The sequence below is a fragment of the Haematobia irritans genome, chromosome 3, assembly GCF_050003625.1.
Source record: "Haematobia irritans isolate KBUSLIRL chromosome 3, ASM5000362v1, whole genome shotgun sequence".
NCBI classification, from domain to species: Eukaryota; Metazoa; Arthropoda; class Insecta; order Diptera; family Muscidae; genus Haematobia; species Haematobia irritans.
This window is the reverse complement of record NC_134399.1, coordinates 48,602,096-48,615,825: the sequence shown is the minus strand read 5'-3', so window position 1 is coordinate 48,615,825 and position 13,730 is coordinate 48,602,096. Positions and strand designations below refer to the sequence as shown.

General features: G+C 31.5%; 1 protein-coding gene across 5 annotated transcripts in view; it reads right to left on the bottom strand.

Annotated features, from left to right (window-relative positions):
* Positions 1-13,730, bottom strand: part of dtn (transmembrane protein 132C dtn) — a 604,515-nt gene that overhangs the window by 3,120 nt on the left and 587,665 nt on the right. For 2 of the 5 annotated variants that reach the window (XR_012720541.1, XR_012720542.1), the window contains one exon: positions 13,501-13,685. The exons of the other annotated variants lie outside the window; for them this stretch is intronic. The gene's annotated coding sequence lies outside the window, so the exon portion shown is untranslated. Of the gene's footprint in view, positions 1-13,500; positions 13,686-13,730 lie in introns of those variants that run through there. 5 annotated transcript variants of the gene reach the window in all.

Below are 13,730 nucleotides of genomic sequence, written 5' to 3'. Positions count from 1 at the left end.
TTCTAATACATATATATCGAGCGATAAATCATAAATAAACTTTTTCGAAGTTTCCTTAAAATTGCTTCAGATTTAAACGTTTCCCATATTTTTTTACTAACATTGTGTTCCACCCTAGTGCATTAGCCGACTTAAATTTTGAGTCTATAGATTTTGTAGAAGTCTATCAAATTCTTCCAGATCGAGTGATATTTAAATGTATGTATTTGGGACAAACCTTTATATATAGCCCCCAACACATTTGACGGATGTGATATGGTATCGAAAATTTAGATGTACAAAGTGGTGCAGGGTATAATATAGTCGGCCCCGCCCGACTTTAGACTTTCCTTACTGGTTATTATATGTTGAAGTGTTTTTCCTCACATTGAAAATTTTAGATAAAGCAGAATAACAAGTAGTTAATATAATCCTTGACGGGTGCATATCATTTTTTATAGATTCCTCATAAATTTGGTACATATTTTACCTTAACTTATAGATAGAATTCCAACTAATCAATAAACGTGCTACTGGAAAATGAAGTGAGAAGAGAGTAATGAAATCATTGCATCATGTGAGGGAGTTTTTAGAGACATTTTGTGTATATCTCGTATGATTGTTTGTGTTTGTTATTGCGTCATTTATGTTATGCTGTTGTTGGTTGTTTCGATACTAGAGACAATGGAATGTTTCTTGTGTTTTGATGGTATCTTTTGTGGTGAGAGTTGTTTTCTTGCAATAGCGAGATCAGAAAGTGATCGTGTGTGTGTGTGGAGTTGTTTTTCTTTACGGCAGGTATGTATCCTTTATGACTATTTGTGTCTTTGAGTTTTATCGCTGCAATCAGTTCTGTTGATGAATTTATGAAGTGCACTCGTGGTTTTAATTTTGCAAAATTGTACGTGCGGTATTGGTGTTTATTAATGAAAATACATTTATTTCGAAACATTTTAGAAACTGAGAAGTGAATGATGTGATGTTAGAGAAATCAAAAACACTTTTTATTGATAAAAAAACAAATAACAGATTAAGGAACTGTATATTTCTGTTAATAGTTTAAAATTAGTACGGATTTTAATTGATTTACATAAAAAATATACATCATGAGTGGTAATAGGATGATCTATATTTATTCTACATCTGGATCACAGATTGGAGATGCAACCAGTTTTTTGAATATATATTTTTTATGTTACAGTAATTCCTACAAGTGAGTACTAAGTTCGAGTTTAGCCTCTAAAATTAAAAATAAATCCCTACTATATTACATGTTAGCCTGATACCGAAACAGGCAATTGACGTCCAAATGCATTATATCTAATTATACAATCATTATTCGAGCGAATGAACCTTTCATTCGCCCGAACCGAAACATGTACAGTCCAGGCGTGTATAGATTTGTATCTGGCGTTTTCTTTTCAATGGCTCTATTAACCATGTTCCTTAATCTATATCTGTCCATAAAGCTCGAATAATGATTGTATAATTAGATAAATCCCTACGAAAAGTATACAATTATACGTCTTCGATACGAATTTAAATATAACTTGATGGAGAATAGCCCAAACCAAGTTTTTAATAAAGATTATTTTTTTATAATGGATTATTAAAGAAAACTTATCATGAATATTGCGATTTTAGCCGCTAAACTCGAACTTAATATCCACCGTAAATACTAAATGCTATACTGACAAGTGGAAATTATGTCTGATTTTATAATATTTTTTATTTCAAATATATTCTGAGAATAATTTCAATAACGTCCCATTAGTCCATGGATGTGATTCCAATAATGTACCTACGAAGACGTATACAAATTTAAATATAACTTGATGGATAATCGCCCAAACCAAGTTTTTTATAAAGATTATTTTTCTATAATGGATTATTAAAGAAAACTTATCATGAATATTGCGATTTTAGCCGCTAAACTCGAACTTAATATCCACCTTAAATACTAAATGCTATACTGACAAGTGGAAATTATGTCTAATTTTATAATATTTTTTTATTTCAAATATATTCTGAGAATAATTTCAATAACGTCCCATTAGTCCATGGATGTGATTCCAATAATGTACCTACTGGATGGATTTTTCAATGTGGTAAGTTTTTCTATAAACGGTATTTTGTCCGTTTTTCAATTTCAATTTATTAAAAATAATTATTTTCACTTGCATGTAGACAGGCCTTGTAATGGTAATTTTTTGGAATATTCTTACTGTTTAAAGCTAACTAAGCTGATATCCTTATTGGCTCTAGGAAATACTCTTGAAAACCGTAAGTTAAACATCAATATGAACGATAGAATTTGATATTTTTCTTATATTTTGTATAACTTTGCAATTTCAGATGCTTATAAGACAAATCCGCCCAACAAAAGTTAGCCAAAACCGATGAAATTGGACAGCAATTCAATGAATATAGCAACTTGTGCCAAATATATCTTTCATATGGATAGAAAACATGGAAATTTAAATTAATTAGTTTAGTCCTAATAACATAGTACATTACTCTTTTGAAAAAGCAATTACTAACTACCGACAAGTAACTGCATCCAACGTACGAATAAAAATATTTCCTTTATTGTATATCATAAGCCATAGTTTTGTGTACTATTATAATAATTTTTTGAAATAAAATATTGGTGGTTATAGAAAATTGACTTGTTTTGTACGAAAAATTTCTTAGTTGCATACAGGCTTGTTGTACCTTTGATTCAATTTCTCTACTTTTTTGAAAATTATACTGACAAACAGTTTATTTCAAACCAATTTCTTAATACAGGTTTCCCAAAAAATTGTTCATTTTTTCGGATAGCAGGAAAATTTTGAATGAGTTTAAGTATATTCTTGCCACAGCATAGTAATAATGAACTAAAATACGATGCAATACATGAACTAATTTATAAGAAAATCATGAACTTATCTAGATGAAAAAAATCTTTGGCGCCAAATCATGGTCATTTTTACTATGGGTTAATTCATTTTTCATAAAAAATATTAAACTTTTTTTTTCGGTGTACTAAGTTCGAACTTAGCAGTTAAAATCTAGAATGAATCAGTAAAAGTAGAATAAAATGATATATTTTTGGGACATTGTATTATATCTTGAAAAGAGAATGATTCAAATTACAAATTCAAAAAATTTTATTTCCTTCAAACAGGGATTCGGAGCGGAGCGGGAGCGATATTTTTAAAACCCGGAGCGGAGCGTTTTCCAAAAGAAAAACCGCTCCGCTCCGAAGAACAAATATTAGTTTTAATCGAATGCTATTATATTTTATTTTTATTTCGTTTGCTCTGGTATACATTTTGCATAAAGATTACAATTGATAATGTGGTAATATGGCCTAATTTTGTTGAAATTGGTTAAAATTTAGATATAGTTCCAATATATATTTTTCGCCCGATATCCACCTATATGGCACCGGAAACCAGAGTTTTAGATGATTAATTTTGCACAAGGAGTAAATTTTTGGTTTTGATTCCGAGCCAAAAAAGCGGAGAATACAAGTAGGGATACTATTAAGACACAATTCTCTTTTAAATTTGGGTTTTTTGTACTTGCTTCTATAAAGCAAATTTAAATTTTTCGCTTCTTCAGTTTTTTTCTTCATATTCTATCAAAGTCCTTTAAAAACGAGTTAATCATAACTTTATTTTCCAAATTAAGACTCGACTTCCAGTAGAAATTATGCTATGTTTCAAGATGCAAAAAGACAACAAATTTAAAGACAATTTCATTACATTTAAAGAATGTTTTTAGAATTATTAAAGTCAAGTTGACCTTAGCCCATTTTTTCTTTCATGTTATGATACCCATTTTTAAGTGAAATCACTTAATTATAAGGACAATACGACTTCATTGAAAAGTTTATCGACTTTTGGACAAGGAAAAAAACTATTAGAGAAATGCGTCTTCTATGCTAAGCAAAATTTGCATTCGTATTTTAAAGACACGAAATCTTTGACCTCACAACAATATTTTTTTTCAGTGCACAAAGATCAAAGTTGTACTCCGATTTACATGAATTTTGGTGCAGGGAGTAGAACTAATGTTCCTAAGATTCACTGCAAATATTTTGAAAATTTTCTCATGCTTCTAATACATATCTATATACCAATAAATCATAATTGCACATCTAACCGATAATCACCATTTTCAGCACACATCTTTATGGTCCTAAAATACCTCTAGATTTCTAATTTCAGACAAATTGGATAAAACTTCAGTTTCTATTAGCCCAAGACATCAACTTGGGCTAATAAAGGGTGATTCTTTTGAGGTTAGGATTTTCATGCATTAGTATTTGACAGATCCCGTGGGATTTCAGACATGGTGTCAAAGAGAAAGATGCTCAGTATGCTTTGACATTTCATCATGAATAGACTTACTAACGAGCCACAACGTCGAATTTTCAGTGAATGGGCCCTAGAAAAGTTGGCAGAAAATCCGCTTTTTTATCGACAAATTTTGTTCAGCGATGAGGCTCATTTCTGGTTGAATGGCTACGTAAATAAGCAAAATTGCCGCATTTGGAGTGAAGAGCAACCAGAAGCCGTTCAAGAACTGCACATGCATCCCGAAAAATGCACTGTTTGGTGTGGTTTGTACGCTGGTGGAATCATTGGACCGTATTTTTTCAAAGATGCTGTTGGACGCAACGTTACGGTGAATGGCGATCGCTATCGTTCGATGCTAACAAACATTTTGTTGCCAAAAATGGAAGAACTGAACTTGGTTGACATGTGGTTTCAACAAGATGGCGCTACATGCCACACAGCTCGCGATTCTATGGCCATTTTGAGGGAAAACTTCGGAGAACAATTCATCTCAAGAAATGGACCGGTAAGTTGGCCACCAAGATCATGCGATTTGACGCCTTTAGACTATTTTTTGTGGGGCTACGTCAAGTCTAAAGTCTACAGAAATAAGCCAGCAACTATTCCAGCTTTGGAAGACAACATTTCCGAAGAAATTCGGGCTATTCCGGCCGAAATGCTCGAAAAAGTTGCCCAAAATTGGACTTTCCGAATGGACCACCTAAGACGCAGCCGCGGTCAACATTTAAATGAAATTATCTTCAAAAAGTAAATGTCATGGACCAATCTAACGTTTCAAATAAAGAACCGATGAGATTTTGCAAATTTTATGCGTTTTTTTTTTTTTAAAAAGTTATCAAGCTCTTAACAAATCACCCTTTAGAAACTTGGGCTCGGAAACTTGGACCGATATAGCCCACCATCGAACTTGACTTGCCTGCAAATAAAAACCGAACCTATGACAAATTTTAGGATGATAGCGTCATTGTTTAAGGCTGTAGCGTACTTGATTGTAAGGAGCAACTTATAATTTATTCGTTTTTTTTCATAAAAAATCGTCGATAAAGTTTTGAAAAACGTCACCTATTTTTAATCGCTTCATAGACAAGATGCAAAAAGTCAACATATTTTAAGACGATTTCACTAATTTTAAAGTTTTTTTCCGAAGTGTTAGTCATGTCGACCTTAGTAAAAATAACATTTCGTTATTTATAAGGACAAAACGACTTCAAATTGAAAAAATTTTGTTTGTCTTTCGAACAAAGAAAAAAACTTTATATGTGAGAAATGCGAATTCTTATTTTAAGGACATTAAAACTTTGGCCTCTGAAAATATTGTTTTTAAGTGTGTGTACTGTAATTTTCTGTAACACGTCGAAAACATATGTTAGCACCTATATTTTCGTTTATTTTCATCATTTTGTTATGAATATAAACAAGTAAATAAATAGTTTTCTCTAAGAAGGAGCAGGAGCGGAGCGAAAAAAATGGACCGCTCCGAATCCCTGCCTTCAAAATGAATTATTAAGGAAAAAGCCTTAAAACAATTACTATTTTCGCCCGATAATGCGAACTTTATAATGACCTTAAATTCTCAAACATAAACCTGGAGCGGAGCATTTTTCAAAGAGAAATCGCTCCGCTCCGGAAAACAAATATTCGTTTTAATCATATGCAATGATATTTCCTGTTTACTCCGATATACGGGAAATGTTGCATATATATTAGAACTATCTAGCTTCGTTTTATGTAACATTTCGTTTGGTGATTAAAAGAGGAAGAACATTTTTTTATTTTGTTTTATATTTGAAGAGCAAACATTTCATTTCGTTTCACAACAGTAAAGAATTAATTTGTCTAAGTAAATGAAAGTGAATCCAAAGTCATTACTGAATCGAAGCGTCCGTTTCATTTAAGTGTTCTTTGGTAAACAACAACGTTAACACAAACTAAGCGGATGGTTTCCCAACTCGTGAACACGTAACGTATAACTGCCCATGTGAAAAACAATGATTTTCAAAGTTTATGGCCGCAAACACAAAGCGATTGGCCTTGCGACTTTTTAATGGTCATTGCGAACGCAAGGTGAACTGGAAATTGCAATCGTTTGAAGTCAAACGGAAGATCAGTCGGAATCACTGGTATTCGAGGAATACATACATTTTCACCTGCGTACTTTCCGTTAATAACGGTTGCCTCAATCTAATTCGGCATAAGTCTTTTTACCGAATGTCGAGTACCGTTGCAATGTCGCGGTGGATTCAAATTATCATAATAACCGTGAAATTCAGTGCGTGTACATCATTATTCTTTGGGTCAAGAATTGCTCGTTGACTTAACCAAGCATAACTCTGATAATTCTCACTAATGTTTGGGAAAACATTTTCAATAAGAGCTAATTGAGAGTCTACAAATCGGCAAAAGTCGTTGGCAAGAGTAATTAATGCAGATGTCGTATCAACTGGGCCTTTTCCATTTCCAACAGCTAACAATTGTTTGGAAAATTGTGCAACACTTTGATCATTCTGAAGTTGAACTCTATTATTAGTGGTTAGCGATAATGTTTTTACGTTATTCCATAAAGATTATGACTTCAGGCAAGCCTTCATTTCATTTTTAATTTCATCTTTTATTAAGTACCTACACAAGATTAAAATATTATAATTACAGTGCAGGATTATAAATGTTAAAACACCTCCGACTTATAACAAATATATATAATAATTAAATAAATAAAAATTTAAATTAATAGCAACAAATATAGAAAACTAATTTTAATATTCAAATACATTGCATTCTTGATGATTGAAATTGTGGGCCAATATTATATCTACAAGCAAAGTTTTAACATTAGATATTCTAATAAATTTTGAATATTCTTTTTAAAAAATGATGCGTTGCTGATGCATTGTATATCGGGTGGTACAGTGTTCTAGAGACGTACTGTGCCAATAAAGAACTTCGGATACAAGACTTGTCCTTCTAAAGGGTATTATATTCCTATTTCTATCAGATCTGGTAAAACGAATCATATCATAGAGATGCTTAGTTTTCGTTTGTAAATCAATTTATGTAGAAATAATAACGACTTGACATTAGCAGGGTATCCAGAGACGTACTGTGGCAATAAAGAACTGCCATTCGGACTTGTCCTTTTAAAGGGTATTATATTCCTATTTCTATCAGATCTTTTCTATCCTATTTCTATCAGACCGAATTCTATCATAGAGATGGCTTAGTTTTCGTTTGTAAATCAATCTATGTAGAAATAATATCGACTTGACATTAAGTAGGGTATTAAAACTAAAACCAAAGAGGGAGTCTTGAACATGCGAAACATAATTGGCTCTGCGTAACCCATACACATAACAAACTATACTACTGAATGCCACGTTAAGTCTATTTTTGCACGGAGTCACAATTTGCGAAGAGTTCAGATCCGTAAATTAAACCCGGTATCAAAAGACTTTTTGCCAGGAGAAGTCGAATATTGACTGGTGTGTATGAATCAAACCTCTGCAACGAATACACAAGCAATTACTTCAAGCACACGCCACACAATTGTCCATTTCTGAAACGAGTAAAATATAAACCTTGCAAATTGTGAAACAGAACAAATAGAACCCAATAAAGCAAGCACCAAACAATGTTCTGAAGTATTCGAATGTAATCGGAATTCCAATTCCAATCGTTTTATAATTTCCACTGCTGTGTAGATGAAGTTATTTCGCTCTCTCAACTATAAGAGTATGCACACTCTCCATTCCTATTTGGTTTGTTTTTGGCACATATAATAAAAAGCACAGACCCGCCACAGCCTGCATTCACTGACTTCTGCCAATCAACTGATCTTACTTCGTGTCGCATAGGAAGTTTCGTCTTTGCTAAAGCAAAATATTCTATCTTCACTAAAAATGTTATGTTTTATTCGTATCGTGACGATTACAACAAAACCTTTTGAATGTGATGGCTCTGCAATGCTTGACCCTGTAATCGCTTTACCGTGTTTCTGTTCTATTCATTAATCGAAGTATTCGTGGTGCATATTGCCTTCATTAGAACATCGATTACTTCGAATAGGCTTGTGCAGGCCTTTGGTATGAATGAGTAACCCATAAAGCACGTAACTTTGCATATGTCCGTCCAACGACTGTGTTTACATGACTTGACCAACTTAAAGTGCTATTGAATACCACTCCTAAATTCTTAGCACTAGTGACTACATCGATTTTCGTATCGTGACGATTACAACAAAACCTTTTGAATGTGATGGCTCTGCAATGCTTGACCCTGTAATCGCTTTACCGTGTTTCTGTTCTATTCATTAATCGAAGTATTCGTGGAGCGTATTGCCTTCATTAGAACATCGATTACTTCGAATAGGCTTGTGCAGGCCTTTGGTATGAATGAGTAACCCATAAAGCACGTAACTTTGCATATGTCCGTCCAACTACTGTGTTTACATGACTTGACCAACTTAAAGTGCTATTGAATACCACTCCTAAATTCTTAGCACTAGTGACTACATCGATTTTCTGACCATTTATCAGAATATCAGCATTCGACAAAGAGAACCTTCTATTCTTGTGTATAATCAAACATTTACAGCCTGTTTCTGTATGTCGAATGAGCTCTATCGATCGACTAAAATGGAAACAAACAGCTGAATTTATAACCAAAAAACAGCTGTTTCTATGCATTTCAGTCGATCGATTGAACTCGTTCGACATACAGAAACAGGCTGTTAGACTTTTGTGGATTTAGTAGCAGACAAATGGCCCTTGCCCATTGAAACACACGATCAAGGCCGTGGTTAAGTTTCCCCAAACACTCACTAGTATCACTGCCGAACTACTTAAAAAGATTTGTATGTCATCTGCATACTTAAGTATCTGCCTATGGACCATTTCTAGAGGGAGGTCATTGGCGTACATGCAAAATAATAGAGGTCCAATTATAGAACCCTTTCGCAACTGGCGATGGCAATGAAAAAGCATCTCCGGTGTAAATCGACTGTAACCGATTATTGATTGATTCCAAGTGTAATACTTGGGCATTTCAACGTACATCAGCGAGAATGGATCTGCTTCACACATGGAAAGAAGCTAGTCCATGTTGTCGATGGTGGTCTCTCAGTTCGTTGTGCCGCATTAGCTTCAGTGAAGTAAACTCTTTGGTAATTTTCCAAATACACAGCTAATTGTACAACTGTGCACAGAAAAAAAATGTCTTGTAAATTTAAGAAGATTTTTACAATAATTTATTACAATTCTCCAGAATTTTAGTTCATTTTTCATATCTTCAACGAAAATTAACTACTCGAAAGGAAATTTTACAAATTCTTAGTAGCAATCGTTTAGTTCATGGCCTACAAAATACGATGGAAATTTCCTTAAAAAATTTCTTAACTGGTAGTTAAAAGTTCGTTTGTCATGCTATAAAACTACTTGTGAAATGTAAAGTACTTTCTAAATAATAAGTGCAATTTACTATAAGATTTTTTTGTATGAGAAAATATTTTTTTTTACGAAAAATTAACTTGAAAGTGGATAGCAATTTCTTACTGGCAATTCCCATAGTTAATAATTGTTGGTAGAAAATTACCCAATGAAATATTTTTAGTTCACATGTAATTACATTTATAGACATTTTCGTCAAAAATGGTAGGTAATTTTAAGTTAAATGTTTCATCGTTCATAAACTGGTGTGCTTTTACGAATATTATTCTTAGAATAAATTGTCAGCAGATGCGATGAACTAATGCATAGTACAGAGATCTTTATCGGCATAGTGGAATGTGATTAATGTAAGGATGATGTTACATGAGTTTTGTTTGAGTGAGAGTAATGCATTAATGAGAAATGGTAGCGAGAGCTGGGTATGTTGTGTATACATGAGCGTGGGGTTGTTTTTATTTTTGTTCATTTAGTGGTTTGGCTGGATGCGGTGTTGTTTTCAATAAAGGCACATGTGTTTTTGTTGTTTTAGGAATGTTTTGGGGTTTGCTTGGTTTTGTTTGGCATGCTTCAGTTGTATAGTTGGCGTTGGCGTGGGTTGTTGCATCTTTTAAGCAGGTATGCAACAAGGGAATATAAAGGCATGGAATATTTTGGATTTTTGAGACATACATATATTGGTGTTTGTTTATTAAACCTTTTAAATGAAAGTTATTAATATATAATGGGTAGTTTAGAATAAAGTTATTAAGAATATTTAGGAAAATATGTTGAAAGTGTATTGAAATTTTTATTATTCAATGTAAAAAAAAATAATATTCAATTCCAGATGAATTTAGAACATTTTTGTTATATCTCAGCGTATAGTTAAGTCATAAAATGGTAAGTACTTTTTTAATATGGCTTTCTTTTAAAAATAATATTTTTATGTATATTATTATTTGTTAATTAATTTTTTTGGATACCAGTTTAATGTTTTTCCTTGCTGTAAAAGCAATATTTAATTTCAGTGCAACTCCAGATGGATTCGAACAAATTTAAATAATAGGGAATTGGTAAGTGTTCTTTTACAAATTGGCTTTCTTTCAACTAGAATATTTACCTTTTAATCATCAAAATTACAGGTTTTTAATACCTTGTTTTAGTATTTCTTTAACCAAATATTTTGGAAACGAATGTAATATTTTTAATGTAAAAAACAAATATTTAATTTCAGAATAACCCCTTAAAAATTAGGAAAAATTTTAAGTACTCCTTTGCTTGTAATTTAATTAGTGAATTGGTAAGGATTCTTTAACTTTCTTTTAACCCTGGTCAGTCATCCTTATTTTTTATACATTAACGTCATCCTTCGTCATTTTCACTACGGCTCATTTCAAGACGCTATAATTTTCATCGTGAGCGAAACTTGAATTTATTTTCTTATTCAATTTACTTTTAATTAGTATAAAACAAAAATTCATAAAACGGTAGAATTAGTATAACTTAAATTTACCATTTCCCAATAGACTAAAGTGCATTTTAAATCGAAAATGAAATTACGTGTCGTCATTTTGACGAATGATGACTATCTACACTCTTAGAAAAATATGTTTTTCATATGTTCCGATATAAACAAAGTGTGTTTCGGGCACAATTTTAAAACACAATATATTTAAGTGCAAACATGTAATGTTCCTAAACTAACACTAAATGTTTGGGACATCTATGTTAATATGTTAGAATATATTATATTTGGGGCATAAATGTTTCATAAAAATCATATGTGTGAATGCAAACATATATAAATTTACAAATTTCGACTAAACATACATATGTTGTGATATTATATCCAAAGCGACAGAGAGAGTATAGAGAAAGAAATGGAAACCGGGAGAGTTGACGAAAGATATCAACATAACATAGCGAAAGAATCAAAAGAGAACAATTTCTGTGAATCCGGTGGTATGTTGTTTCGGAAAACTGTTTTATGATAAGGCCAAAAATTTGATATGCTTAAGTCTAAATACTATTTAATTTGAATAAAGAGAATGGACATTCGGAACCAAGAGAATATGTATGTGTGGACATGTGTTTTGTTTATCATTTTGGCATTATGGGCACAATTTTTTTCTTGGTTCGTTAAAAGAAATCAGGGGTCTTCATAAAAATAACGAAAGGGCACTATACTGTTTTTAGAGTTGGGACAGTAAAATGAAATAAGGAGGAAATAGTGAAAAATTACACAGTAAAATGTATAAAAACAAAGTTTAGTTCCTCTTTATTAATAAGTAGTCCAAGAGGAGTTGACGGACACCTTCAAATATAAAAGCGGGCATTAAGTTCGAGTTTTGCAGCTAAAACAATTTAAAAAGTTTATTTTCTTTAAAATGAATTATTAAAGAAAAATAAAAGGCATTTTAGAGCGATGGTGTTAAATGCTAGTAAAAAACTGTTCACGCCTAAATAAATTTATGTTTATATTATAAAATTATTTATGTATGTTTATACTCGACTCCACGTTCTTCTTTTGTTAGTTTTTGAATTCCTTCCAAATTTTAAAGTTTTGTACCAAAAACAGTTTTTTGTTACAAAATTGTTATTTTTGCAATAAAAAATAATATTTTATCCAAAAATTATAAAAGTGAATAATTTCTTCAACATTATTTGTATTACAGAAAAAGGTGCCAAGAATTATAATATTTCGTGGAAGTGAAAATAACGAGTATGTTAGGGAATTTTTCCCAAAGACAATCGTCTTTGGGAAAAATTCTTCCAAGCATATAATATTTTTGGGCTCAAAATGCTTCCAAACATATAATATGTTCACATAAAACACACATATTAATGTTTCGGCAGTATCCAATAATATATGTGCTTCCTGCAAAATATGTTTGGAACATATGTTAAAGAATCGATTTTTTTTGAGGGTGTAGGGTTAACCAGAATGTTTGGTTTTTCTATGCATATTATTATTTTTTTCATTCGATTTTTTGGAAACCTATTTAATAATTTTATTTAATGTAAAAAATAAATATTTAATTTCAGAGTAACCCAAATAAATTTGGACAACTTTTTATATTTCCCCTCAGCGTACAATTTAATAGAGAATTGGTAAGTTTTATATTAAAACTTCGGCTTTCTTTCAACTAGAATATTTATTTTATTATATCCTTCACATAGATAATAACACAGTTTTATGAGTTTATATAGAATACTTCATTATTTCTCTAATTGTTTCAGGTACAAATTTTATGAGATACGTTTTCCAAAGAAAAGGTGAATTCCTTACACTATTTGATAAAATGCCCCAAAATATGGTAAGTTACAAGCTAAAATGATGAATTAAAAAAATATATTTCATTGCATGGTGTTCACACTGAAAAAACAGTGAACCCTTTTCCATTGCAAAATGAACTAAACTGTAGTAATATTGACCATGATTTAGCCCTTAAGATTTTTTTCAACTTGACTAGTTTATAATTTTCTTAAATTTTAGTTCATCTATAACATTGTAGTTTAGTTCATTTTTACAACACCATACGATTTATATACCCCTACCAAGTTAAAAAGTAAGTATTATTTTGGTTTACTTGCTTATTTTGTGGGAAACCCGATAATAAAAATTGGTTAACAGTCTCTTTAAAATGTCGACGACTAAACTATTTTTAAATCAATCATTCCACAGTACAGAGAAATTAAATAATTAAAGGAACAACAAACCGTTTTACTATTATGAAAATTTTCATACATTAAAATTAAACTTTCTTTAAGCAAAAGTACTTTATTATAAAAACTTATGATGAGAGTTCTTAATACAATGTTTTTTGTGAATAAAAATTATGACCACGTGGAACAGAGAGTAGTTCATTTAAACCCGCTGTTTGGACATTTTGACTTATCCTGTTTTTATTCATCGTAGGTAATTTTTTCACATATCTTGCTGGAAAAAATGGAAACAATAATGAAAATTGTTAAAAATTAGCAC